The 27,845-nt window shown below is 40.6% G+C and overlaps 1 protein-coding gene across 3 annotated transcripts in view; it reads left to right on the top strand.

Annotated features, from left to right (window-relative positions):
• Window positions 1–27,845, top strand: part of GRM3 (glutamate metabotropic receptor 3) — a 104,056-nt gene that overhangs the window by 13,002 nt on the left and 63,209 nt on the right. For 2 of the 3 annotated variants that reach the window (XM_071734056.1, XM_071734057.1), the window contains exon 2: window positions 24,897–25,001. The exons of the other annotated variant lie outside the window; for it this stretch is intronic. The gene's annotated coding sequence lies outside the window, so the exon portion shown is untranslated. The remainder of the gene's footprint in view (window positions 1–24,896; window positions 25,002–27,845) is intronic. 3 annotated transcript variants of the gene reach the window in all.

Raw genomic sequence — 27,845 nt, forward strand, 5'->3', positions numbered from 1 at the left:
CTGACAGCAAACAGAGTTTCCACTGTTCCCTCTATGAAGTGAAGCAGAGGTAGTAAGGGAAGAGAGCAACAAACTTCTCTTGAAGAAGAGAGGGAAAAATGGACAAATTGCAAGAGCAAAGAAGGCTGCCCTGCCAGACATACCTAGACAGATCATGTTTGTATTCAGGGAGAGAACACGTGACAAGTTTCTGTTTAATTCACACACAAAGTTTTATGGGTGACTTTCCAGTCCCTGTTGAGCTCTAAGAGCAGCAACATGCTCCATCATCTTCAGAAGAGATGGCAACATAATCTGCCACGTAAAGACTATCAGCAGTGCCACCTCTCACCGTGCAGAGGTGGATGTGTCTCCAAAATCCAGCAGTAAATGAGCTCTTATATTAGAGTAACAGAGAAACAAGAAAGGAAGGAACAACAGAACTCCCACAGTCAACTTTAAAGCCTGCTCTGCATGGCTTAAAGTTCACAGGCTTAGAAACACTGATGTGTGGGAAATACACCATAGAAGGTTCTAAAGTAATGTATGGGTCTGGAATATATGCATAAGGAAATGAATGCAGTAAATCTATTGATGACATCAATGCAGAACTACTGTAACTCCAGTGCTTTCTGCACTGCAGTGATGATTATGAAACTAGTAGGTATTTTATGTTATAAAGTCAAGGCATAATTTTAATAAATACTTGTAAAACACTGGAAAAAGCATACATTTCAAAATGTAAGAATTTTTTGAGATGTTCCTATCATAGCCAAGTTTTTAATACTCTTACCCAATAATTATTAATCAAAAGTATACTTAAGGAAGATCTAAAATAACTCAAAGATTTCAGTTGTTAGAAATGGGAGCCCTATCTTGATGTTAATTACTGAAGTGGGGTTAGAATATATTTTAATAAAAGTGTGAGACTGTATTGAAATTCAAATAACTCCTTGGAGGTTTTATGGCTCATACAAAATGCAAGGAAAATCAGGAAGATTTTTCAAAATTAAAAGCTCTTTCTTAAAGAAGGATAAAGAATTATATGTCATCTTCCAAAAGGACATTATGATTGTTATGAATTTATGAAAAAATGTATTATTCATATAACTGATAGAAAAAATATTTAGCCTAAATTACACTCCTTTCTACCTGAACTTTTTCTTCCATTCAAAAACTGCTGTAGCTTTCATCATTCAAGGCCCCTCTGAGCTGACCCTAGAGATCACTGAAATGTTCTTTCTATCCATCCTAAATCAGGTGAAAAATAATAAAGTATTGATTTTTCATGACGTATAAGTAGTTCAGGAATATATAAAAATTTAATTCAGGATTCAATGGGTCAAATCCTAGACTGATAAATTAGGAACAAAATCAACGGAGCTGCTCCGTGTTACTGGCAGTGCTGTTCAGCTTGTCAGGTGTACTGCACTTCAATCATTTAATAGCTTCAAGACATCAATAAGATTTGCAGTTTCAGGTTTTCAAATGTCAGCCTCTTGTTTCCCATATGCTTACCCAAGCAGTAGAGAGAACTTTACAGCAAAATCCTAGCATTACAATAGAGTTTTGTCCTCAGGCTTGCTCACTATCCTGTCTGCACCCTGACTCTGAGCTTGGTGGTCACTGGTGGGGAGCTGCTGAGGAGTTGATGGCATGAGAACACGAGCCATCCCAATCCTCCAACAGGGGTAAATCAGAGTAATTGAAATATTACAAGCTTCAGGAATAGAGACAGCTTGTAAATATGGGAAATACGATAGTTATGAAACATATGAAAGGCTGAAAGAGACATCAGGAGGTCATTCAGTCCACCTCTTTCCCCAAAGAAGAGTCAGGATTCTTGTGTCATTTCTGACAAAAGTATGATGAATTTTTTGTTGGAAAATGATCGTGGAGACTACGAAGCTTCTTCCAGGTAGTATGTCCCACTGCCACATTATCTTTATGATCAGAACACTTTCCCTAATATCTAACCTAAGCATTTAGTTTGCAGTTGAGATAATTTCTGCTTTTGTGAATGACTACAGCCAAAGTTCTCCTTTCCTCTCAATTAATTTCTCACCTCCTGAACTTGATGCAGCTTTGCTTACAACCTGATTTGGCCACATCTGTGATGAAGGTGAGGTTGCTGCTGTGATATGGAAACCTGTGAGTCTCAGGCCTGTCTGTCTATGATTTCTCTAGTCCTCTGGAAGTAGCCTCAGCTTGAGACAGCTTCCCGTCTGATGAACTGACTGCCATGAACCATTTATTACCACTGGAAAGAATCAAAGTAATGCTTGTTGAACAACTAGACTCCTAAGTTTGTTTATTTTTCCAGTGTTACCTATTACAGGGACATTCTGTTATTGTTTTAAGTTTAAAAAAAAAAAAAAAAAAAAAAGAAACCAAGGCATGTTTTCAATTGTTTGTGCAGTTAGTGAGATGTGTTCCAAAGGAAACCATTTCTTTCTGGGTTTTTTTGGCACAATCTCATCAGTGAGATGTTTCCTTTTGTAGCACAAAATAATCTTATACTCCATAATTAGATGACAAACTTCAGCCCATGGATTAAACATTTTTCAAATAGCTCAAAAATCTTGTTCCATGAGGGTTCTAACTAATGATTAACATAATTCATTGTCATATCTTATGTTCATTAGAGTAAAAGACTTAGTGTTTGGTGAAGCAAATAGTACTGATATTGAAAGAAAATGGAGTGTAAATAAAAGAGCTATTTCTGGTGAAAAGGGATTGACAAAAAAGTTATTGAGAATGGCAGAAATGCCTATTTTTCTCTGATAATTTTTGCCTCTATCAATGGACTAATCTGCTATGATCAATAAAACCTCCTCGACTCACTTGGATGGTTTAAGAGTCACCGTGCTTCACAAGTTGATTATATAAAAGAAAACAAATCAGTTCAAAAACCTTTCCTGAGAAAAAACTTACTCATAAGACTTCATCTTTTTTCACTGTCCTTCTCTAGAGTCTGGTCTTCTCTAGCAAAGCTACTTGTAGCCTGGGCTGAACCTCAGGCTGATGGATAATTCTTCACCAAGGAGATTCTCTGCATTATTTCTCTGGCCAATCCCCACCCTCCCATTGGTGCCAGGGCCACTTTGCTTTCCTTTTGCTGAGAGGGAGGGAAGGATCTCTGCACTATCTGGTGGCCAGGAATGTCTACAGATTTTTCCATGCCTGTTGTCCTCATTGCTGACCATCAGACATGCTTTAGGGTCTGAAGCTCTTTTTCTATTTGTCTAATCCTCCTACTTCACTGCAGAATCCAGGTACACATCCTTCAGATGCTTCCAAGTCAGTTTCCTACCTGAAATTTTCTAATAGCCTCCAGACTAAGGACAGATTGTCTACCAGCTTTCTTTCTGACTCCTTTTTCTTCAGGAGCTGGCCCTCTCTAGCTTCTGACACCCATGCTGACTTTTTTAGTGCCAGCAGAGAATACCTGAAATTATAAAATTTACGTATTTTCTCAGACACATTCTTTTGGAGTAAAACCACAATGTTCTGGAGGACATTTGTGCCTGTAGAACATGCAGTAAAATCTGGATCTGTGCCTAGTATGTAGGAAGTTGTCTCCTTGCTCTTGCCCACAAGCCTCCTGCTGCCTGCAGAGCTGGGAACCTGGTGGCCTGAGCCCTTGGGGTCATGGGTGACTCCAGCCCAAAAAAGTGTGTAGAGAGCAACTGTAAAAGCTCTGTTGATTGCACAACTATGCTAACTGTTTTGCCTTTAGGTCTGAACATCATATAACTTAATATCTCTGCAAGCTCCTTGCAGTTAACCAAGCAGTTGCATTTCATCTCTGGCTCTTAAGGCTTTCATCACATATAAAAGTTTTCAAAGAAAGCAGGTAGTCTTTTCCACTTCTAATCAGATGTATGTGTATGTTTTGAATCCTTCTGTTATTGAATAATACCACCAGTGAAGTTTATATTAATTTTCCTCACATTTCCCACAAAGACCAGAGCTGCTTTGACTTCTATGCTGGAAGAACAAGCATTCTCTAAACAATTTCTCTTCCAAAAATAAGCTACAATCATAGAAACTGAGGGGTTGGAAGGGACCTCAAAAGATCACCTAGTCCAACCCTCCTGCCAGAGCAGGGTCAACTATAGCAGGTCCCACAGGAACACATCCAGGTCTTTCTTTCACTCATAAAAGGGTTTTGGTTTTGTTTTGTTTTTTGGTTGTTTTTTTTTTTTTTTTTTTGTTTGGTTGGTTTTTTGGGTTTTTTTTAAGAGGACAAGAGATAAGGGGTATTTGTATGAATCACTGCACTTTTCACCATTCTGTGGCTGTCCAGGAACTGAGACTTCTTTTGTTCATTTTACTCTGAAAACTCAATTGTTTTTCAAATCAAAGAAAAAAGTATCTGAGGGTAGGTTTCATCACAGAAGACACAGCATGAAGACAGAGACAGCCACAGTGTGGAGGTCTACATCTCTAAAGAATCTTGTTTGATGATAAGAAGAAAAATAACATTTTTAAGGAGTGATTCATCTGACCTGCTTTAGACTTCTATATTACAGGAAGAGAGCAATCATACCTAAAAAGTGTTTTGGTTTTTTTTCTAGAAACTGAGCAGAAAGTTACCTTCAAATAATCAGATCATATCTAGGAACATATAATCTGTTTGCTTAGAAGAATCTCACCTAAATGTCTAGGGTAGGACTCCAGCAGACCAGGCTCAGTTTTATCTGTTTCTTGCATGATTGAAATTTTGGTCATAATTTTGCTTAGAACCTTGCCTACAGCTGACCTCAAACAAAATGCTGTGTCAGCAAGAGAGGAAAATCTGGTGCTGCTGTTTTTCTCTGGTCTTTGCCAGGTTGTCCTCCCACATTTATTTCCACAAGTCTGCCTGCATGTCTTACAAAAAAGAAATCTCTGTGCAACACAAGATCCTCCGCAGGAGGAAGGCAAAATATGTCTGAGACCCTAAGATACCACCTTTGGTATTTGGAGAGAAGTCGATCTTGCAAAGGGAATTTTCCTTCCCAGAATTCAGAGTTTGCCTTTTCACTGAGATTTAACCTTTTTACTACACACATAAGCAATAACTAACTTATGCTGATGGGGATTTTTTGCCACCTGAAATTTTCAGAGATGCAAAGTTTTTTTGAAAACTTGTCATCAAAGGATGATACCCAAAGGATCATTCTGTGTATGCATCATTATAGCTATGCTTCCCCAAGCATACACTTGTGACCTCTGTTAGAGTCTGGATATTGCCAGACATGGGCTACAGAGGTCTTTGATGTAACCCAGTTCAAAGGTTCTTAAACTCTTAGTGTTAAACTTTTAGACTTGAAGTGCAAATTAATCCAGAGAAGTCTTTTCCTTGCTTTATGTGCAAAATCAAGCTGAAAGGTCATTATGGACACTGTGCCTTAAAAGTCAGTAGATCAGCTAGTCATAATCTTCAGCAGTCCCAAATGGATGCTAAAGTGAGAGAAAAAAAAAGATTATTAGAAAACCTGATAAGCATTCAAGCCTAGGCTTGCTGTTCATCTTGATGTTGTTGGCTTGAAAGAATTGTATTTCAGAGTTTCATGAAAATATTGTTATCTTCCAATCATCTCAATGTGTCACCACTCTGGTCGAATATTAAAGTATTCAAATATGCAAACTCCTCTCAGTTTATATACCATACATATGTGATAACATTCTTCTTGGTTATAATAAGGACTGAACCAACCATTTCCTAAGCCAAAACATAACATTCTTAAACGAAAACACTGCTTCCTGTTCATAAACCTGAATTAGTCTCAGAGCTTCTGTGGTTGGAGTGTGGAGGAGGTTACACTGCAAAAATTAAAGCAAATAGACTTCCTTCCAAGTGATGCTGTCAGAAAGCAACTTCTGCTAGATCCAGGGTTTTCATGTAGAGGCGTTTGCAGCATCATAAATACCTGCTCTTCCTCTTCGAGTCAAGAGTTCCTGAAACCTCAGGTCCCCTGATTTCCTTTTTGAGCACAGATTGCCTGACAGAGTTCACCAGAGTTTTTAGTTCAAATTCAGTAACTAGTGGGTTGAGTGCTTTCTTTTCTCTCTTTAGCCTTTGCTGTCTTCTGTTAAAAGCTGTCGTGCATTTGAAGCTCTCTGATAAAAGGCCAGACTTTGCCCCTTTTGCATAAAACAGCACGAGGCTGAGTCTTATAGCCCCCAGGAGTGGATTCTCATGATTTCCCTCATGTACTCTTCTTTCTCCCTCTTCTAAGCTACCTTTTATTCCTCCTCCCCTGCTGTACTTTGCAGTGTCTCTCATTCTTAAGTTGACTCAATTAGAGCTAGGGGAAGTCTTTCCTGGGGCTGTCAAAGCTTTCTGGAGAATCCCACATACCATAATATTGTGAAGATTACCCCATCTGCTTGTTTTTCTCCTCTTTAAGTAAATCAGCTGACTTTAAGCCCCCGAAGACAGGACTATTAACAAGATTAAGACAAGACCATTGTAACATCCAGAGGACAAGACCATTATAACATTCCTCATCTCTTACATGGGTCTTCACTGCAGTCAGAAACAGAATTGTGTCTCTGGTATGATTTGGGTTAATATGGTTCACTCCTTTACATATTCAAATTGTCCTACTTATTAGTTCAAGATGGTCCTTCTGACTTTGAGAGGCATAAACAGGTAATAGCAGCACTTACAAGTACATTCCCCTCCTGTACCCCATTAGGAAGCACCATCTGCCTCACTCAGTCCTTATAGTTTGGGTTGCATTTATGTTTTGTGGTTCAGGGATGTGAGGAAACTTATCTTCTTTTCGCTTTATACCTTGTCCCTGTACCAAGGGTCTGTAATTCCCCACATAAACACCCTCCCATCAGTGACAGAGGATTAATTACAATACAGGCAGCCACTGGACCTGCTGGCAGTCCTGCCCTTGCTAGTACTGGTCCCCAGTACTGACCTTTCAGGATGATGCTGTTGCACTGATGTTTTTGACGATTTCTTTTTCCCTCTCTAGTACTGCAGTATGAAAACTGGAATTTAGTGTAAGCATATTCCTGCTGTGTTTAGGAATGTCTATTTTTGCTAATGTTGTTACAGCTGATAATGTCTCTCCATGAAATTTAAGACTCTCCACTGATTTTCACTGAATTACTTTTAAGTTACAGCACCATAAACACCAGGAAAGCAGACCAAGTTATCCTTTTGCAGCACTGAAACCTTCAAATCCACCAGCACGAGCTTTTTTGTGGTGATAGATGTAGCTAAATAAACTAAGGGGGCTATTTTGATAGATAAACCTTTGTTTATGTCTTACCAGACTGCAGGTTCACTGCTTAAATCTTTCAAAAATAAAACTTACAGAACAAGACAACAACTCTCTTTCTGACTCATATATTACCAGGTCCAAACTCTTTTTAAACTGCTCCGGTCCAGACTTAACATATTTTTTAAATAAATCCGAACTGTCATCAAGGGATGACTAGCAGTGCAGAACTCATAACTAAAAATTATTTGCTTCTAATGTCATGCTGTGTTAAAAAAATGTGTGATATTAGGCTAGACATTTCATAATAATGGACATCAGTCTTTGACAAATAAACATGTCATATTCCAACATAACAGCTCTAGGACAATACTAAGGATGATACTGTTCTTTTATAAAAAGAAAAAAACATAGCAAAATATTTAAGGTCATGTTTTTCACAAATACAGATGAACAAACATTTAAGGATTATTAAGATGCTATCAAAGACTGTAATTTCACAAAATTTTATCTGTCATTTGTATCCCATACCTGAGTTCTGCAATATCAATGTCATCCCTCCATGATTTACTCAAAGATATGAATTTTTACCTAATTGTTTCCCAGATCTTAGATCTTACCGAGCCAATTTTTCCTTTTTCCTGCATGATTTTTTGGTTTGGTTGGGTTCCGAGAGTTGAGAAATGCTGCATAAATTAAACAGAACAGACAACCTTTGATCTCCAGTCCACCTGCTAATTGTTACTGAATATTCAACATCAATTCCTTGCACAGACCTGCCACAGAAACAAACAGCAGCTCAACACACAGCAAGTGAGGAATGCAGACAATGCCGTGGAGAAAGCTGGCTGTTGTTCCTGCTGACAGGTTATTTTTAGCTCACAGACTGCTATTCCACTGAGTAAACTCCAAGTCAGGTAAAAGAAAATGCACTTTGCAGGCTCATCTGCATAGAGCACAGGATCAATCAGAATTCTCAATACCTTTAATGCACTCATATTTCTAACGCTTGACTGGTGATGTGCCTGGCAGATTGCTGTGGCAAATCCAGCAGAGTTCCTATAGACCAGTCATCCTGCCATACAATAAAATATGAACAAAATTTACAGTGTGCTAAAATAGATGACATTTTAGTCTAAAAACAGGTGGCTAGCAACTTGCAGAGGCCCTTGCTAAGTTTTTATTGTTGCTAAAGAAATAGCATTCAGCATTTTCCTAACAGCCTCTTGCTGCTCCCCTGGCTTTTTTTGCCCCATCATCGAGGGTGATAGGATTCCAGGTCTCCCATTTCTCAGAGCAAAGGGCCAGGACTGACAGACACACTAGGTTGGAGATTTAGGCCACTGTCTAAACTTCCAGTTCCCAGTGGTCAATTTAGCAAGTTTGACTTCAGTTCAGCACTTTCTGTGCTAAATCCTTTGGGCAATGACAGTGTCATTGTCATTTACAGTGTCAATGACTACTGCTTTCTAGCTTCTCTGCATTTCAGTCTGTCTTAGAACCACAGAACTATTTTGGTCAGAAAGATCATGAAGCCTAACCCTTAAGGTCTGCCAGATGAACTATGACCCTCAGACACCTTGGTACAAGAGTAAGTGGTTCTTCATTAGACATGGAGTTTCCATTTAAAAAGGCTGCAGGAAAATTTATCCCTTTTGTTTTGGGCCAAGCTAAGAAAAAGGACTTTCTTCCCATGATGTTAGTATTCACTCTTTTTCTCATTGCTAAATTTCTCCCATTTCTACTTATGGATGAAGATTCTGCTGTAAGTGCATTGTCATTAGGGATGCTCTCCTCAGAAAAATAGAAAAGCATGGATGTCAGAAATCCTGAACCCATGCAGATTCAGAGACTTCAAGGTTGAAAACTGCCATTTACTTTTATTGGGAAATACACTTAAAAAAAAAAAAAAAAAAAAAAAAAAAAAAAAAAAAAAAAAAAAAAAAAAAAAAGAAGTTAAATCCTTAATTGAGTCTCTTGGTTACCAGATTAGAGGTTGAAAATAAATTTTTCAGCCAGATTTCTGGCTAGGCCTTTGGAAGAACAGACAGCTATATGGTTAAGTTTTTCTTTACCTAAGTGTTTTTCCACAGTACCTTCTTCTACATCATCCTATTCAAGTGCAATTTTGCATCCTTAGCTCCCTAGAAATGAACTTCTAATCCAAGGATTTACCTAATTCATCTTTGTGCATCAAAAGAGCATTGGTGCTGTTTATGCTGAAATACATCAGTAGAAACATATCTCACCATCATGACAAACTCTACCTGTGTTCTAAGTTCAGCAGGTAGCTCTCATTATTTTTCTGTCATCCTGGCAGCTACATCTCCACAGTGCTTGTATCCTGTCCCACAGAGTATTCTGGTTTGTGATTGCAGGGTGGGATGTCCTATGCATTTGTCCAATTGATGCTCCAGAGATAATGTCCGGTTCCTATTCTGTTGGTTCCTTTCTGGACAAAGTGAGGCAGATTTCCCTTTTCGTATCAGGGTGCCTACTTCCCACATCACTTCTTGTCTTCTCTGGTCAACCTGTTAAAAAACAATAAACGGTTCATGAGAGGACAAGGCTTCTCCAGTTTGCTTTTCTGCTTGAAGATTTGTGGCAGCAATTCTCAACCCCTCCGTGATATCAGCTCACATAGGTAACTTCCCCTTGGGCTCATGCAGGTACCCAAATGTTTACAAAGATGATATTTAGGTTGTTGAGTATTTGAAGCATCTGGTACAACTGTGTAGCTCTGCTTCCAAAACCTCATATCTGACAGAGACTTTCCAGTGCATCTAGTGAAATCCATGAGCTGCCTCTCTGTTATTAAACAAACAGAAATTGTCTTCTTTTTCAGAATAACAGAGACCACGAATAGTTCTGTTAATCCTAGTCTTGCCATAGTGACCTTAGGTCATATTTTAAATGCCTTCAAAAATGAAGAAGCTTCCAAGTGTAGCTGTAGGAAGGGTTAGACATCCTGCTTATGTAGGACTGGACTAATTAGTCCTCTTCAATTAAGGGAGACCAAAGGTCTTTGGCTCCATCCTTTTTAAGCATTTTTCCTGAGTTGGGATGAAGCTATCACTCTTGAGGTCTCTGCCTTTCTTCAAAGAGAAGCTCTATTGCTGCACATGGCTAGGCTTTTGGATTATTAAAATTAAACAGGATAAAATCCACCCATTTTGTGTATTTTTTTTTCACCTATGGTAACAACAGGAAATAATTTGACTAAACTTCTTTCTTCTCAGTAGCAGCTTGGAAACATTAACTTTTTAAGGCCTTTCAGATTTTTTAGCACAAACTAAGATGTATATTACCAGTGGAATTATTATGATATAGTAGGGGCTTCTCTGTATGCTTCAGCTGTTTTTATGCCTGTTGTTGCTGTGCCACCTTAACAAAATTTTCCTCAGGCTCCCATGTTATTAACCAGCATTCATCATTTATACACCTTTACCAAGAATTGTTGTAAGACTCTACAGAAGACTATAAACAAATTACAGATACAGCAATTAATTGTTGCTTCATTTGAGGATGCCAGCCAAGGGATTTTAGGAACATTAGTTGGAGTGAAGCAGCCCACAGGCCACACCAATGGGAAGAGTAGTAAGAAGAACTGAACTAAACTGAAGAAAACAGTGAAAAATAAAATGCACATATATGAAAATGAAAGGGAAATTGATAAATTGACTGTAGATCTCCAAGGAATGAGGCTTGGCAAGCCTGGTATTAAATACTCCTTCCAGCAGGGTTTACTCCACATTGCTCCTACAGCCTTTTCTAGGAGCCATGTCAGCTCTGATGAGCTCACTAGGCAGCTCAGCCTCTTATTTCCCTGCCCACTTAGGATCATGTCTAGAAATCTTCACTCCCTTGAAAGGAGAAGGATCAAAGTCTCTTGAACCTTTCTGGCAGCCCCTTGCTGGCTACTGGTCCCAGCCCTACCCCATGAGAGCTGCCCAGGTTTGGGCAGCAGAACCCTGGAAGAGGGCAAGGGGATCTTGGGGGAAAGGAAGAAGGACCCCAGTGCTAAAGAGGAAGATGGTGCTAAAAGAACAGAAGAGAGAGAAGGAGGAACAAAAGGGCAAAGTGAGTGCAGAGAAATATGAGGGCGCATCAAAATGACTGTGTATATTAAGGAAACATATGGTGCCTTGTACCACAGGGGAGTTGTGTTGTGCTACAATGGGTAATGACAGAAAGCAACAGAATGTCCCTTTCCCTGAAAATCATGTGGTCAAAATGGATAAAATACATCAGAAAGGAGAGGAGAAACCGGAACAGTGGCCAACAGGACTTCTGCATAAGAGCCAAAGTAGCACCCAAGCTCAACCATCCAGATGTGCTAACAGCAACGCACTGTTACACTCCAGGAGCATGGGAAGATGGGAAAACCTGGGAAAAAGACAACAGAAAACTCCACAATGAGGCAAGTGGTATGAAAAGGGCAAGGGAAGGATGTAAAGTTTGGCTCCAAAGAGAATCAGGTTTTGTAGCCTGACCTCAAGTGTACACAGAGTCCATGAGAGGGTGAGAGCATGACTGAGTTCTTTGCTTGGAGCAAAAATAGTGACTGTGAAAGAAGTGGGAAAGAGGCAGGCAGACACAAAAGCGAAGAAAGCCAGGCAAGAAAGGAAAAGAACATGAAAACACTATCCTCAAAACCAAGGCAGACATATCAGCCATAATAATTTCCAGTACAAATGCCCTTCCTCTGCTCTAGCTCAATTAGGGATATGACCACAGTTATTTATAAATTCAGGGGGGTTTAATAATAATAACAGGAAGGCCAATGCTAAGAAATAAAAATCTGCAGAAGGAACTTAAGGAGAAGCTTTGTATGAATGTGAATGTTTTCTGTCTAAGAAAGAGATTTATGGGTGGTTTCAAGCAATTTCAGTGGTGGATCTGATAACTCTTAAGCTATTATGTTCTACAGTTGTTTTTAAGCAACAGCTATCAAACAGACCACTTTTCAAAGGAAGCAAGTTTCAGTATCTGTAGTCTGTAGAGGCAGCACAGAGCAGGTGGACACAACATGCCATAGGCATCCAGCATCAGTGAGGAGCCCATCAGAAGCGTCCCAGCCCAGTCCCTCCTTCCTTTGTGTCCTCTCTGTGCTGTTCCACTGGGACAGTCAGGAAAAGGTCTGCATCTCATTCAAAACCACCAGGTAGATTCTTTTAGGAATGTGATCGCTTCTGTGGCAGTGATCTGAAGCAGACTGTGGAAAATCTATATTGGACTCATGCCCTGGAATAACTACCCGCATGGGTGGAATTCAGGGGTTTTGGTTTGATTATAGCCATCCAGTGTATTGCAGGTAGGAAGAAGTTTATGTTTTGGACAACAATATCTAAATTCTGAAATAAGTACTTGTCTGTTTAATTTTTTTCCTGTAGGTAGAAACTAAATTTACACACAATAACAGCAACAATATCTGGAAATGAGGAAGCGAGAAGTTTCCCCCCTTGTAAAAACAAAACCTCTACAAATTCTGTTGCACCTTCCCCTGCAGCATCTGGTGCTGACACATGATGCTGGGCTAGATTGGACATGGGTGCAGCCCAGCCCACAAATGTCTGTGTTCCTAAATAAGCTGTGAAGCATTTTCATATTCTGCTTCTCTGCCTGTATAGAAAATCCCAAATAAAGTATAATCTTCCCCTTTGAGAAATCTCACATTACATACTTTCTTATATTCTGAAGCAAAATTCCTTTCAATGCTCTCTTCAAAGCACTTGTACTCCCAACAATGGTTTTGTAATGTGCTTATCAAGGTTTCTCTTTCCCAATGGGGAGCTACAGTTAATTACTACAGTCACAGAGTGTTTGCAGCAGCACTTCTTAAACACCCTGCAGTCCTCAAAGGTGTCAGGCTGGTTCATTCTTGAAATGACCACCTGAAATAGCAGAGTGGATGGAGATGCTCCAGTCACTCTGTAGATTTTCATATGGGATTGTTTATCACCTTTCCTACTTCAAATTTTCAGTTTGTTGTACCAGAAACACAGGAAAACAAGATGAAAACACAGCATTTGAATCTGAATTTCAGGGTCTCATGGGAAAATGTTTGGTTTTATGCTACAAATGGAGTATAGATGAAAGAAAAGTATTTGTTTAGAAACTAGATGGGCCAGACTGGCGCATGGATGAAATTGTTCTTTTTCATTATCTCTTTAAATTCAGATCAATGCTCTTTTAATATACTTTTTACAATTACACAAAGGATCATGTCTTTTGTTACATGCATGTAGCTTGCTTAGCAGAAGGGAAACATCTCTAATCCTTGGCTGGCACTGTTTCCAACAAACTATGTAAGGAAAAACAGCACATTGTCAAAAAATACACTGTCCTGGGGCTCTAGCAGGAGGAATCTAGGATCTTAACCACAACTAAAGAGGTAATGGGAACAGATGTGGCCCCTTACCTTTAAGGGTCAGGAGCAGAACTGTCCAATATAAGAAGCTGGTAGAATATGGATCCAACCTTGCAAACAGTGGTGATCAGCCTGAGCTTTCAGATAGTTCTGTGAAAATGACTGGGGAAAATCAAGTCCACATAACCCACAGTCTTAAGCAGAAATAACTTTAAGTAAATCCTTAAGGTGTGGATATCCAGAAGGTGGGAGCTTTATTAGGAAAAAAAAATCACTAAATGTTTCCCTGTTTGTATATTTTTGTGTTTCCATGCAGTTTAAGAAGTTGTGTAACATACAAAGAGCACAAAGAAAAACAATCAAGCTTCTAAGTCAATTTAACAAGACACAACAGAGAAGGCAATCAGACAGATTCATCATCTTCAGTTCATCCAATTTACACCTTCTGTAGAGCTCACCTTGGTAGGAAAAAAAATACTGGGCAGCTATTGTCCAGTCACATTAAGCATTACATTCCCTCCCCACAGACCACTAGCAGCCACTATCTTGATTTTACAATCAGTCCAAAAGCAACATCTTTAACACCATGCTCCCCAGCTCTGACTCAGGTAACATATCCTCTAGCTCCTGTATTTTCCTTGGAGACCTCTTTATCTAAGCACTGACCATGCTCAACCTGCTTGAGCTTTTGAAATATGACAGAGGAATAAATCTTGCCTGTGGTTGAGCATGGTGGCTGTGATATTGAGGCTTAGCAAAGGCTATGGCAGCTTCCCAACTTTGCTCTCTGAGGGCAGTGGTGTGTTTAACCAAATCACACCCTGAGGTCAACAGACAAGATCCCTCCTGTGTGCCCACATCCCAGGGGTGACAAGGAAGCAGGGACACAGCTGCAGTAACAGATGTTCAAAATTAAACTGAATGTGTGGCTTTGAGCAACCTTATCTAGCAGAAGGTGTCCCTGCCCATGCAGGAGGGGTGGAACTAGACGATCCTTAAGGTCATTTCCAACCCAAATCATTCTCTGATTCTATGATATGACTTCTCCAACAGACCATAAAGCTCTCTAGACACCACCTTCCACAGATAAGCCCTTATCTCAGGTGTTGGTAACCTGTCTCCTGCCCTGTGATCCTCCAGGATGGAGGCAAATGAGCAGTAAACCCCACTGGTCCCAGCACTGCAACAGTGGGCAAGCACCATAGAGCTGTTCCTTTGTTCAGAGATGTTCCAGCTGGGGCATTTGCTGCCCACCTCAGCAGTCTCTCCCACATCAGCCAGGATGTGTTGCACTCCACAGACCATCACTCTCCTGTTGAGGTGTAACAAACTCTGCAGATTTGGTGCCAAACGCTGAAGAAGTCATTGGGTGACTTTCAGGAGAGTATAGGGGATTTTCATCCAGCACATAAGAAGTGCCAGTCAGTAGAGCTCTTCCCAGCACCTCTGTCACTTCCAGGTTCCCAAAGGAAAAGTGGGGACTTGGACTCTAGCTGGCTTCCTGCTGAAAAGAGGAACTCTGTTCCAGGCTGCCATGGTTTCTGAGGGAAACCTGGCCCTCCACTGCCAGCAGCAATTTATGCACATTTGCAGGTGTGACACCTTTTCTTCTCATGAACTCTGGGAAGGCAAAAACATTGCCTTGAAACTGCATCAGGAATACCACTTAGCACTTAGGTTTCCTACTTCAAAGCATTCTACAAACATTAATGAAGTGATCTTAAAAATAAGAGCTTAGAACACCCTAATAACATGAAAATCCTGCCCTGGAATAAGTATATAAGCAAGAAGGCAAGAAAGACATTATAATACGAGGATATTTTTTTTTCTTTAATGAGCTGGCTTTTCTCAATCTATTTTAAATGTAGCTCATCTGTTTAGCTGAAACCCTCCAGCTATTTCTTGGTAGTAATGTGCTGTGGAATATCACAAGAAGGCATGTAAAATTTCAGTTCCTGTAACCCTGGTGGGTCAGCACTCAGTTTGGGTAAGTCTTAAATCATTTCACTATCACTCCAGAATATTTTTTGAGATATATATGTGTGGTACAGAGTCCCTCAAGGAAAAATTCAGCCCCTGTTTTGAAGCTCTGGTACTGAGGGGCCCCAGCTCAGATTTGACCAGGAGCTGCAGTGTTAGTGGTGCTATTTTATTCTGAAAGCATCATCAGGACACATGTAACAGTGAGCAGAGCAGATAGATTTGAACAAAGCAGGCAAAATTGCCAAATCCAGGCATCTCTTCTGCTAGTCTCCCATTGCTTTTAATAGGGTTACAATTATGCCTGCTGGACTGAATTCCCAGCTCTACACTGCATTGACTGTAGTATAAATCCCTTAATCTCTCTGTGCTTCCTTCCCTTGGTGCTTTTTCCTACTTCCTCATCTATGGATAGGGATGATACTAATGTCTGCCTCCACGGGTGTCATGAGAACTAATTAGCTGAGTTTTCAGGGAAACTTCAGCAGCAAAGGCATATTTCTCCTCTGAAGATGAAACACATATACATGCATGCACATATAGACAGAGATATTTATGTGCACAGAGATACATATATATTCACATATATAAGATAAATCTATCACCTAAGAGACATTCCTCAACCTCAAGGCTCTCTTTCTCTTGTCTTTCTGTTACAATTCCACTGTTTTTAAATGCTGGGCTTTATTCCAAGTCTGTATGGGAGCGTCAGGCAGGTAGATGTTTAAAAAAAAACAAAAAAACCCCAACACTTCTTTTTTTTTAAATGGCATTTTTGTTCTGTAACCATTGTTCCTGACAGTAAGAAAAACTGCTTGGTTTTTAATGAAAAATCCAAACAGCAACAAATTGCAACCCTCCCTTTCAACACAGACATGCCCTTTGAATTTAATTATGCCTCAGGCAATGCTTTATAGCAGGCATGTGATAAGTGACAACGAAATCTTACAACAAATACAGAAAATACTCCCCACAGGGCAAAAATAACACAGTACCTGATTGCCTCTTTTGGTACCCACTCACTTGGGGCCAGAATGTGCCTGATTTACCCCATCTGGGCTGAGAAGTTACAGCTTGGCCCTGTTGATGCCAGGAGAGCTGAGCCCCTTTATAGCCATAGAGGATCTGCTCACTGTGCACTCCTAAACCCCCAGCTCTGGTGGGAGGGGATGGATGCAGGAAAACATCAACCTGGAGGAAGGGGTGGAGGATCCCTCTCAGGGACATTCCATTTTGGGGTGATTCAGAGCACCCAGCAGGAGCAGAAAGGAGCCAGGGGCAAAGGAAGTGGAGGAGTTTGGGAGGTTTCTTTTCCTCCTAGAATAATTTCTCACAAGCTGTATCAACTATCCACAGTTAAACAAACACTTGAAATATCAACATTGCCCAACTGGAGGGAGAGGCAGCACCAAGTTACCTTTGGTTTTGTTGTCTTGGGAGCTGCAACAGTCAGGGAGAGGAGACTGCCTGGGATTTTTCTGAATGTTTGCAGAAGATAATTTCCTTTGAAAACAAACACCCACAGTCCTGTCTGTAATGCAAACCCAGGGTCAAACTCTGTCCTTTGCATCCTTCTGGATCCTAACATGGGTCCCAGTGTTATTTAGACACTCTGTGATAGCCAGTGACTCCCAAGCACCAAGAGATCTACGTTTTGCACCTTTTTGGCAATGGTCGTGGTGCAAAGTTGGGTCAATTTATTATCAGGATACAAAGTATTCAGACATATGAGGAGATAACATTCTCAGATGCCTCCTGACTGCTGGTGGGCAAATATCAAGATAAATTCCATCTAACCTCAAAAGCCATTTTGCTATAAACATAAAATGAAGCAATTGCAATCCTGCCAGTGAGATTCATTCTTTTAAAGTGGCTGCCTTTGACCTGGTGTCTATCTTTCATTCCCTTTCTTTTCTGTACAGGTGCCTTGGCTCACTGACATTTTAAGACAGGCAATTTTTTTTATTGAGTACCAGATATAGCTACCCCAGGTCTGAAGACCCTTTCTCATGTCAGGGAACTGGTTTCCTGCAGTGCTGCACCTCTCTCATGAACTTCTGCAGCAACTGTTTTCATTGAAGTCTTAAAAATGAAAGACAGGTAGTGCTTTGTAGAAGAGAAGGCTGGGACACACGATCAACTTATTGTGGTTTAATGTATTTCTCTGCAGCAGCTGAGCCACACCAGGTGGCTGGGCTCACACCTTCAGCTTGAGGCAAATACAGAATTTAAACTACAAGTTACCATAGTCTGAGTATGTCATGTATTCGTAATAAATCATTCATTTTTTTTTAGCACAGTAGCACCATCACGTAACTGAGTCCTCCAGACACTTAGATGATCAGTTCCTGATTTCACGATTAACTTGCCCTGCACCCCTGGGTCCTATCACCCTCTTAGGCTTAAAACTTCAAGAGTAAAATGGATATAACAGGAGTGCTTACTCAAAAGAGTATTGTAAGTACAAACACAATAAAGTCTATGAGGTATCGATATATCCTGAATACCTCAGCTGGTTTGAGGGACATTTTACACACATCATTCTGCTAACAGGAATCAGAACAGCAGTGCTTGGCTTTTAGTCATTTAGAGTGCTCCTTGCTATTTATACAGCTGTGGAGCTGACAAATGATTTAGAGTCTGTCTGTCTTTTGGTGCAGTAAATAGAAGTCAACAAGGCTGCATTGCTCTGCAGGAGCAGAGAGGCTTAGACCACTTTAGTGCATGTTTTAGTGGGAACATACAAGTCACAATTCTTGTGCCAAAGCATGTCCAAAAGTATCTCATTTGAAAGATGAAATTTTGGGAGCTGCTGTCATACATCCTGCATAAACACTGTGAAGGATGATAACAAACATTTGGAAACTGTACAAGTACACCACAGGGAAATGTGGTGATTTACTGAGCTTTAATCAGTTCAATATAATTCCATGAATTTTACACCTAAAGACTCAGATTGCTGTAACCAGTACCTGTGAATAAAGCTTGCTTCTGGCAAGTGATAATTAATTCTTAAATGTTAGAAGCTTCTGAGTTTCAGAGACCTCTGGGCACATTTGTGTGAAGATTAGACATTGTTTCTTTTCTCCACTTTTCTTTGAAGTCTTTTCTTCAAAGATTGCAGCTTGCTGTTCAGACTGCATAAACCCTCTCTGGACAGAGACCATTTTCTCTGCTCTCAGAGGATTTGGGTCTGACTCTGCACTCCCTGACTCTGCTTTGCACCCCTCCAAAGTGTACAGAGAGATGTCAGCATCACATTGCTGCAAGTGAGGAGGAGAATCAAACCCTTTGCCAAATATGTCAAGTGAATTACTCACCTCCTGTGGGGAAAATTTACCACATAACAAGGCAGTAATTGATATTGATGGTGCATGTTGTTCACATTTCATTTTTTTAGACACTTGTTTTCAGGGTTGTGAGAAGCCAGGTTACAGTGATCAAAGGTCGAAGCCTGTAAAACAACTTCCCGGGGGCTATGCCTAACGTGGGAAGAAATTAGCAGTCAGGTTTATACAAGGCACTCATCTAAGCTAAAAAAAGACCAAAGATGCTAAATTATGAGTGAGATTTTCCTCTTATTTACACCCCTATGAATTATAAGCAAGTTTTCTGATGCTGAAGGAATGACCTCCTCCCCATTTTTAATTAGAGTGGGAAGTGTCTGCTCTATAGCAAATGCATCTGAACTCTTATGTTCACACTTCAGATGAACTTCTTATTTATGTCTCCTCAAACTGTGATCTTTATCTTGTCATGGAAAAATATTTTGCAACCTCTTTTCTAGTGAAAAAAACCAACTGTGCAGTCAAGAAGAGTTTGATTTAGTTGTTCTTTGTTTTGTTTTTTCTGTTGTGGGGAACAGTTTCCTGGTAGCTCATTATAGGGGCAAGGGACAAGAAAAGGGCAATAGAAAGCTAATGGGAAAGTAAAGAATTAATATAATCCAAGATTTAAAGTTTTTACAGCCTGGGATAAACAACCCCCATCAGTCTGAAACTAGAAAACCAGGGTAACGTCTTTATAATTCAGAAATCATAAGGATGGTTCAGATGTACAGCTGTACTCCAAGGCTTTTATGTTAAACAGTACAAGTCATCAAATATTCCAACTGCTGCCAGTGCTCTGAGCTGTCCTCCCTCAGTGACCACTTACCCTGTAACTTGTGTGAAGAATTCACTGTCCAGGTGAATAAAGATTGCAGCATCCAGATGCCTTCTTGTAGATTTTCTACTCCATGTAATCACAGCAATGACCCAAGACATTAGGAAAGAGCAGTTCTACAGTTTGGCCAAAATTCATTCCTTCCCATTTGGTAACAACATGGTTTTCACCAAATCACTGCAAGTCTCAGCAGAAGCCTTTTCATTGAAAATATGTGGCTGTATGTCCAGTGCTGTAAGTGATACTTAGTTCACACAGTATCTTGTTCATTAACAGGTATCTTTAAGAAATGGTTATCATTAAATCTCTGCTAGATGTGGGAAAATAGAGAAGTGTCATGCTCAGGGCCTCCAGGGCCAATGGCAGCCTTATGAGGAGCAGCTGAGGGAACTGGGGTTGTTTAATCTGGAGAAAAGGAGGCTGAGGGGAGACCTTAATGCTCCCTAAAACTATCTGAAAGGAGATGGAAGAGTGGTGGGGGTTGATCTCCCCTTTCAAGGAACAAGTGATAGAACAAGAGGAAATGGCCCCAAGCTGTTGCAGGGAAGGTTTAGATTGGATATTAGGAAGAATTTCTTCACCAAAAGGGTTGTGAGGCACTGGAACAGGCTTCCCAGGGAACTGGTGAAGTAACCATCCCTGGAGGTATTTGAAAGCCATGTAGATGTGGTGCTTAGGGACATGAGTTAGTAGTGGACTTGGCTGTGTTATTTCAATGGTTTGACTTTATGATCTAAAAGATCTTTTCCAACCAAAATGACTCTATGAGCCTGTGACAGAATCAGGAGTGGAGCCTAGAGCACTCGCACATCCCATTTCAAACCATCATTCATGTTACATTGCTTCCCAATTTAGTGTCCCTGATGCTCTATTCATGCTCAGCCATTCTAAGCACTGCCAAGTTTGCTCTCATGACATTTGTGGCACCTTGCCTGGCAAAGGAAAGGCTTCTAACTGTAGTGATGAGCCTTTTTTTCCTGAAAATTCAATGCATAGACCTGAAATTTTGGATCTGTAGTTGGAATGGGCCCCTCAGGGCCCACATGCCTCTATCACCCACCCTGAGCAGGCACAGCACCATCCCCTGGTGGCCCAGCGTGCTGGATTCACACTGCACCAGGAGACTTCTCTCCAGGGGCTTCAGGCCAGATGAAAAAGAGCCAAGAGAGGACGTTTATAGCTGAATACCTTTGCCCAAGGGAAAGCAGGCCAAAGAATACAAAATGTCAGCAGAGGGCATGTTGCCCTTGATTGAGTGGAGAAGGGGCCCGCTGGCTGGAAACCCAGAATTAACAACAACAACAACAACAAGAAAATTAGCAAGGCTTGCCAGCTGGGGAGAGACATCTGGCTAGTGATCAGAGAGACCTGTGAGTCAATTAATCCATCTCGGAGCTGGATTAGTACATTGAAACATGCTTCCCTTCACGGCAGCAGAGGGACCTGTTGAATGAGCTGTAAAGATTGAATGGAGCTAAAGAAATTTCATTTAAATGAAGAAAAATGGCTCTGAAGTACTGGGTGGGTGGTTTTTACATTCCTTCTGTGCTGCAAGAATTAAGCAGAACTCAGAGAATTCAGGGAATGAAGCAGCCATTGTTATACAAAAGCTCTCGAATTTAGGATCTACTGGATTCCGAATTTGTATCTAGATATCTGCCTATTTATTTCTTAGGTTTAATGCATGAAAGATAATGCAAAGATAGATAAGGATAAATAACTCTTTCAGACCATTCTTCTCCAGCTGTGTTAGATCAAGTTACTATGTGTGTCTCTGCAGAAGCTGTTCCTGGGGTTTTTTGATATTATATGGAATGGCAGGACTGTTGCTCAAGGACGTCATCCTGCATTTAGTTCTGGAGTAACAGACTCAGTTTCCACCTTCTCTGTCAGTGCAGATCAAGGGAACATGGTCTTTTTGAATACTTTTCAGATCATCAGCAATAGAACTTGAAGGGACCTCTTTGGCCACTGAGTTCAGTTCTTCCTGTCAGGAGTCATCAGGTCATATGATCCTTTTCATGGATTTCTTAAGCTCCCTCTTAAATTTCTATTTTTTTGTTGTTGTTGTTGTTGTTTCTGCTGTTGGAAAGCTTTTCAAAAACTTCACTCCTCTGCTGTTTAGAAACTTCTTTACAATCCACAATGTCTATTTATTCCAGAACAGGTTATTTGTTTATGTGCCAAAAATTTATTTCGGTCTTCTCCTTCCTGAGTACTTAGCCCCTCTGAGATGTCCATGGAGAGCTGTCAAAAACTTCAGCTTTCTTTTCCTCAGCTAAATACATGAAGCCACCTTTTTCTCCTGCCTTAAAACAGGCTCACCCATCCCCTGGTTGTTTTAGCAATGAACCTATTACTATTTCAATCATTATTTTCTCAGAAAATCACGGATTATACACAAGTTTTAACTGGTATCCTGTGAAAAGGCACCAACACCACCTTGCATCTACAGAAATACCCTTCTTGTCTGCACAATGGGAGTTGTATTCACTCGTTGGGTGCTGCATGTACCCAGGCACTCTCCTCTGCTTTTTTTAGCAAAGGAGATTTCTAGCTTTAGGAAAGTATGAGTAATTTATGTAAGCACCTGGAAGCTTATACTGACACCTCTTAAGGAAAGATATTCATCTTTTCTCACACGGGAGAGGATGCCCAGGAACAAGGGCAATGCAGCTATCAGCAAAGCAGAGCTAGGATGCTACAGGCAAGATTTCTCTAGAAGCAGCAATGAGGATTGTCTGTGTGTAACACTAAGCTGAACAGTGCCAGTGAGAAGTTCTAGGCAATGTAATCTGACTGCCCATACTGCTAAAACTGTCCCTGGCATAGTTCTGACCTGTGTCACTGAGCTGCTGGCATTACTCTGTCTCAGATAATTCTTTGATACAGCTTGGGAGTTAGCACATAGTGGGGACCATTCACCGTACACATTTTCACTGTGAACACCCTGTTTTAGAGGCTGAGAGGTTAGCTACATGGCTGCACATCACTGTGGGCCTAATGATCTCATTGCCTTTGAATGCTCCCATGCAAATTTAATTTATGAGACCAGACAGAGCTATGGATGCACAGCTCCTTGTCTGAAGGACTGTGCACAGTCCTGAACATCCTTTTCCATTACAGAGGAGCTTGAATGTTGCAACTACAGCTCTTTAGCAGTTGCAGACACTACAATATGATCATCCCTGTCACTTAGTTGCTAACACAGTCCCTGGTCCTTGGGTTTTGTCCAAGATAACTCTCTCAAGACAACTCCTTGGAAGAGGTTAGAGACCATCTCAGACCCAGCAGCATTCACAACAGCCTCCTGGGATGTGACCATATGGTTCTGGAGTATCAGACATTTCAGCTATAAGTGCATAGCACAGATATGCCAGACAGTGTCCAGACCAGAGAATGGTCCATTACCCATTGTTTTTGTTAAGATAATTGGGGCCAAACTGGATCAGATGTAATAAATAGATATTATGGGTGATGAAGAGAATACAGAATGAACTCTATGAGAGCAGGTAAAACAGATTTTGAATGCTTTTGAAAAATTTCCTTTATACCGAGAAAGAGTTTTATGTACAGAAGCTGTCCACAGCCCCTGGGAATTTGGACCTCAGTTCCTCTAACTGGAGCATCCCAAATGATTTCAGCTGCCACATGTCATGTCTGAGAGACAATGAGTTTTGACATAATATGTACCTTCAAACAGATGCAGTTTTTCTCTGGGAAACAATGACAATTGCTGAGAATGACTTCCTTCCCAACAAATACAAAAAACTCCACAGGCAACAGTCAAAATAAATTTGCTCTCCTTTAAGACATTTCATGTGAATCCTCTTCTTTCCTCTGTCCCTCTGCTATCTGTCTCCACTTTCAAGGAAATTGTCAAAGCAGATAAATTCATGGCTGACACTTCCAAAAACCAAAGAGAACTAGAGAAAAGTCCAAAACTTTAGTCCAAAAAACATCTCTTTACCCCATAGCTAGAGTGCTATCAGGTTTGCAGTATCTGGTACCTATTTCTACCGTGTTCTTTGCCAGCTATTAACTATCATCCAACACAGACAGCCCCAGAGATAGAGAGGAAAGGACGTCATCTTACCATATAAACTCCACTGCAGTGAGTATTTTGCCTTGTTAGGACTCCAGGTTATACTTACACAATGCCTAAACTACAAAATTCATCACAAATTCAGGTATATCTCGAGAGGATGAGATGTGTGTATCTGCTTTTTCCTTTAAATGCAAAGGAAAGACTCAGAGCTGGTCTCCAGTTTGAGACACATTCAGACCAGAGGTCCAACAATGTAAAACCCTCTTTGCCTGGGGGTCACCATCAGTTCTTACTCCTCTGATGGTGTCTGAGAAGAAGAAAGTGAAGTATGTGCAAGTTTTTTTGGTGGGGAGAGAAGACATGCAGAAAGGGGTAATTGCCATGGTCTACAAAGATGCAGGAATGCCTCCATCCAGTTCCCTACAGGTCTGAGGAAAGATTCTTGGGACGAACCTAGGAGGCATCTTTGCCCTTCCCACCAGCTGCCAGCAACTTCTGCCCAGTATGCCACCAGTCTGGCTTCTCTCCCTGATGTTTGCCCTCTACATGTGCAGTCATGGATGTTGTGAACCAAGAGCCAGTGGCTTAGGACTTTTCATACAGGTCTTTGTCAAGCATATTTATCTTCTCATTTGCTCCCCTCCACCCCAATTAATAACCAAATGCTGCTAATTTTTACAGTTTTGAGATATCAATATGCTCGTCAATTAATTCATATGTATCTTCTACAGCTTTTTGATCCCCAAATCAGGTAGAGATTATAATCAGGAGATTATTCACTTGTTTCAGATCATGTCCAGCAGAAACTCTGGGAATCATAAGGAAGTGTTTAAAGCAGATTGCCTGCCTCATTTGGATGTTTCAAGGAGCTGATCCAAAGGCAGGCAGGAACTTTAAACGGCACTGGAGCAGGCCCATCAGTTTCTTGTACTAATAGGAGCCAAATTGTTGGTGCTTTTGCATGACATCCTGGAAGAAAAAGCATTGGCATTTGGCTTACTCAGGAGAGAACTCACCATCTGTCATTGTAGAGACTAAATAATGATACAAAAAACAAACAAGCGAAAAATCCTAACACTCTGTCACCACTGCAAATTTAGTGAGGTCTTAAAATATTCCTGCACAGGTAGAGGATTTTGCTGGAGGAGAATCAACACAGCAACTGGCTCAATTACATCTGAGTTTCCTGTGTAAGATCTGCCAAGAAACTCCTGTCATCACGTCTGTGAGTGTGAGTAATGGGTTTTATTTAAATTCATGTGGTATTTGCTACCTACACCCAGACAGATAATGGACAGATAGCAGAACAACGATCAGCAAGAGGCTACCACTTAATTCTTGTTTTATTCTGCAGCTTGCCTGCCTTCATCTGTCTTCCCTTCTGAAGGAGTAAGCACGTTCCTTCTGTCTCAGATGGAAATGCAATGTCCTATTATGAATTCATTGCAAGTTTCCCGTTTTCTATCCAAAATCCTGACAGGGGTAAAAAATAAAATCCCACTGTATTTGTTTCCAACAGCATTCAGCTCCATGCATATATGCTTAGCTTTCTGCAGTTAGATTTCTTATGCCCAAAAAGACACAGTCAACAACTGAACTTTCTAAGCAGCAAATATAACCTTTAAGGGATCTCCTACCTAACCAAAAGCTACAGATACATTAAGTATGGTTGTAAGGACAGAGCATCCTAAGAAGTACTGAAATAATCTGTTGATTTGCTGCAGTTTTATTGATTTCAGAAACACAGACAATATATGCTGAACAGGAGGAAATAAACCACTAAGTAGCATCACATGAATGCAGTAGTAAAACATCCTACATATTCTCATCATTGTCAGCTTCCTGCAGGAAGAAAATACATGTTCAGTCCTGAAAACTAGCTCCTTTCAGTACAAGTATTGGTACTCATTCATTCCCTCTAACTATCTGAATTCCTTTGGGTTTAGTGATGCTGTCAAAACCTTACAAGTGTGAGTGCTGTTGTGTAAGTAAAATTAATTACTCCTTTTCTCCTTCCCATATTTTAAAGCTTTAAATGACTTATTGCTAGGGGAAAGGGGAGGAGGAGTGGATGGGCAGTGAAAATGTAGTTGTAAATCTTTTGGTGTTTAATATTTTAGACTTGACTGACCTCATGACAGAGCTCTAGACAGGCATTTATCTTAGTGTTGTAAAGCAAGCAAACTATCTTTACCCAAGCATGAATCCCACTTTGCAGTGTGTTGTAACTAACTAGGGGATGAGGCTCAAGTGGAACACTCCAGTCAAGCAAGTAAACATTGAAAAAACAAACAAAAGCATTTGCATTTGTGGAAGCTTTAGATGCATTTATAGGCTGCCCTTTGAGTGTATGTAAGTGTTGGAGCAAGGGGATAGTAATGTGAACATAGTTGTAAGTCAGTTACTAAACAGAATTGAAATATAGGAATACTTAATACCACTACTAACTGATGCTTGCCAGACTGGTGTGTGCTAAGGTTTTAGCTGATGCTTGTAATGGTATGTGGCCATAGATTAAGGGCTTTCTGGGGACAGGGACAGGGCTTCCTCAGTGTCTGGATCCCTCAGAGCACTGTGGGCTGCAGCCCAGGCTATAGGTTGGCTGCTCTTGGTACAGCAAGGAGGATTTCCCAGCAACACCTTGATTACAGCTGCAAGATGAAGGCTTCAGAAAGGACACCTGCACACTGTCCACACCAGCAGTTCTATCCCAGGGTAATTAGACTCAAAGCTTATTGGCAATTTAGACTCAGCAAAGGTTATTGACATCCCCAGAGTTCATCTTGCTGCCCTATACCCCCCACAGTCACTAGAACAACTCTCCAGAGAGCACTTCAGAGCAAAAGCCAGTCCCAGATGCTCTGAAAATCTCACAGGGTTCTTCTAAGGAACTTATTGTGCCCAGCTTGTGCTTTTTCTCTACAGGCTAGAAGCAGAGATCACCCCACATGTCTTAGTTGTTCTTCCATCAATCCTTTCAGAAGGATCAGGAGATATAAATATCTTGAAAGTGGCTCCTGTTTTACCAGAGTAGGTGCACCTACTTCTTGCTCAACCTATCAACAAAGTCTCTCCCAACCCAGAAAAAAATATTTCTTTGCAAGGTGTGTCACAACACTGACATTTGGTCTGAGGCATATCACCAGCAGAATGAAATCTGGCTGAAGCCTGGAGAAGGTGGAATTCGTGTGGCTGTGAAATGGGGCCAAATTTCTGCTGCCATTAGAGGCATTCCTAGTTCACTCCTGTGCAAAAAAGAAACAGAATGTACTCACTGACTAGACCACCATTCATTGGAAGAGTGTATAGCAAATTGCAGGCATTAATTCTTAGGACATAACTGCAAGGTCAGAAAGTAATATTATCCCTATTTTATATAGTCACAAAGAGATGAGCCAAAGACAGAGATGTGACTGGGACCAATTTTTAGTGCACTGTTTTACTTCCCAGACTGGAGCCCTTCCAACAAACAGAAGGGGCTTTTCTATTTTGACCCCCAAGCCAATAAAAAAACCAAAATCCCATAGGTTCTAATGGCTCCACTGAGGAAATATGGAGTGTACGTGAGTTTTCCTAAGAGATATGGGGAAGTCAACCTTTAAACAGGTTGTCATAAAGTCAAAAAGTCCTGAATGCAAGGACTTTCTCCCACTTAAAAGGAAAAAATTAAGATTTAAGTTACTTTTAGTAGTTTTGATATAATGCTTTATGGCCTTTCTCTCTTGGTTGTACTGCTGGCTATGCAGTCACTTCCCCATTGGAATTCATCATCTTTCTGGACAAACAGCTTTTTAAAGAGCCAGTGCTGTGGCCATTGTGGTCTGGTTTAAGTGAAGTGACATTTGTAAAAATAAGTAAGAATTAAATTAAAGTTTTTGAGGAGACACAAATAGACTTTGGATAATGAAGACCTGAACAGAAACCACTCCTTGTGTGTGGATCAGGCTTTACTGAAGGTAATACCCCACTGCCTTAGCTGCTTCTTCGCTTCATTGCTCTTAGACACTGATGGTCTTTGAGAGTCAGGTCTTGGCACTGGGAAAGAAGTGATCCTTGCTTCTTCTGACACTGATTT

The sequence above is a fragment of the Heliangelus exortis genome, chromosome 1, assembly GCF_036169615.1.
Source record: "Heliangelus exortis chromosome 1, bHelExo1.hap1, whole genome shotgun sequence".
Classification (NCBI taxonomy): Eukaryota; Metazoa; Chordata; class Aves; order Apodiformes; family Trochilidae; genus Heliangelus; species Heliangelus exortis.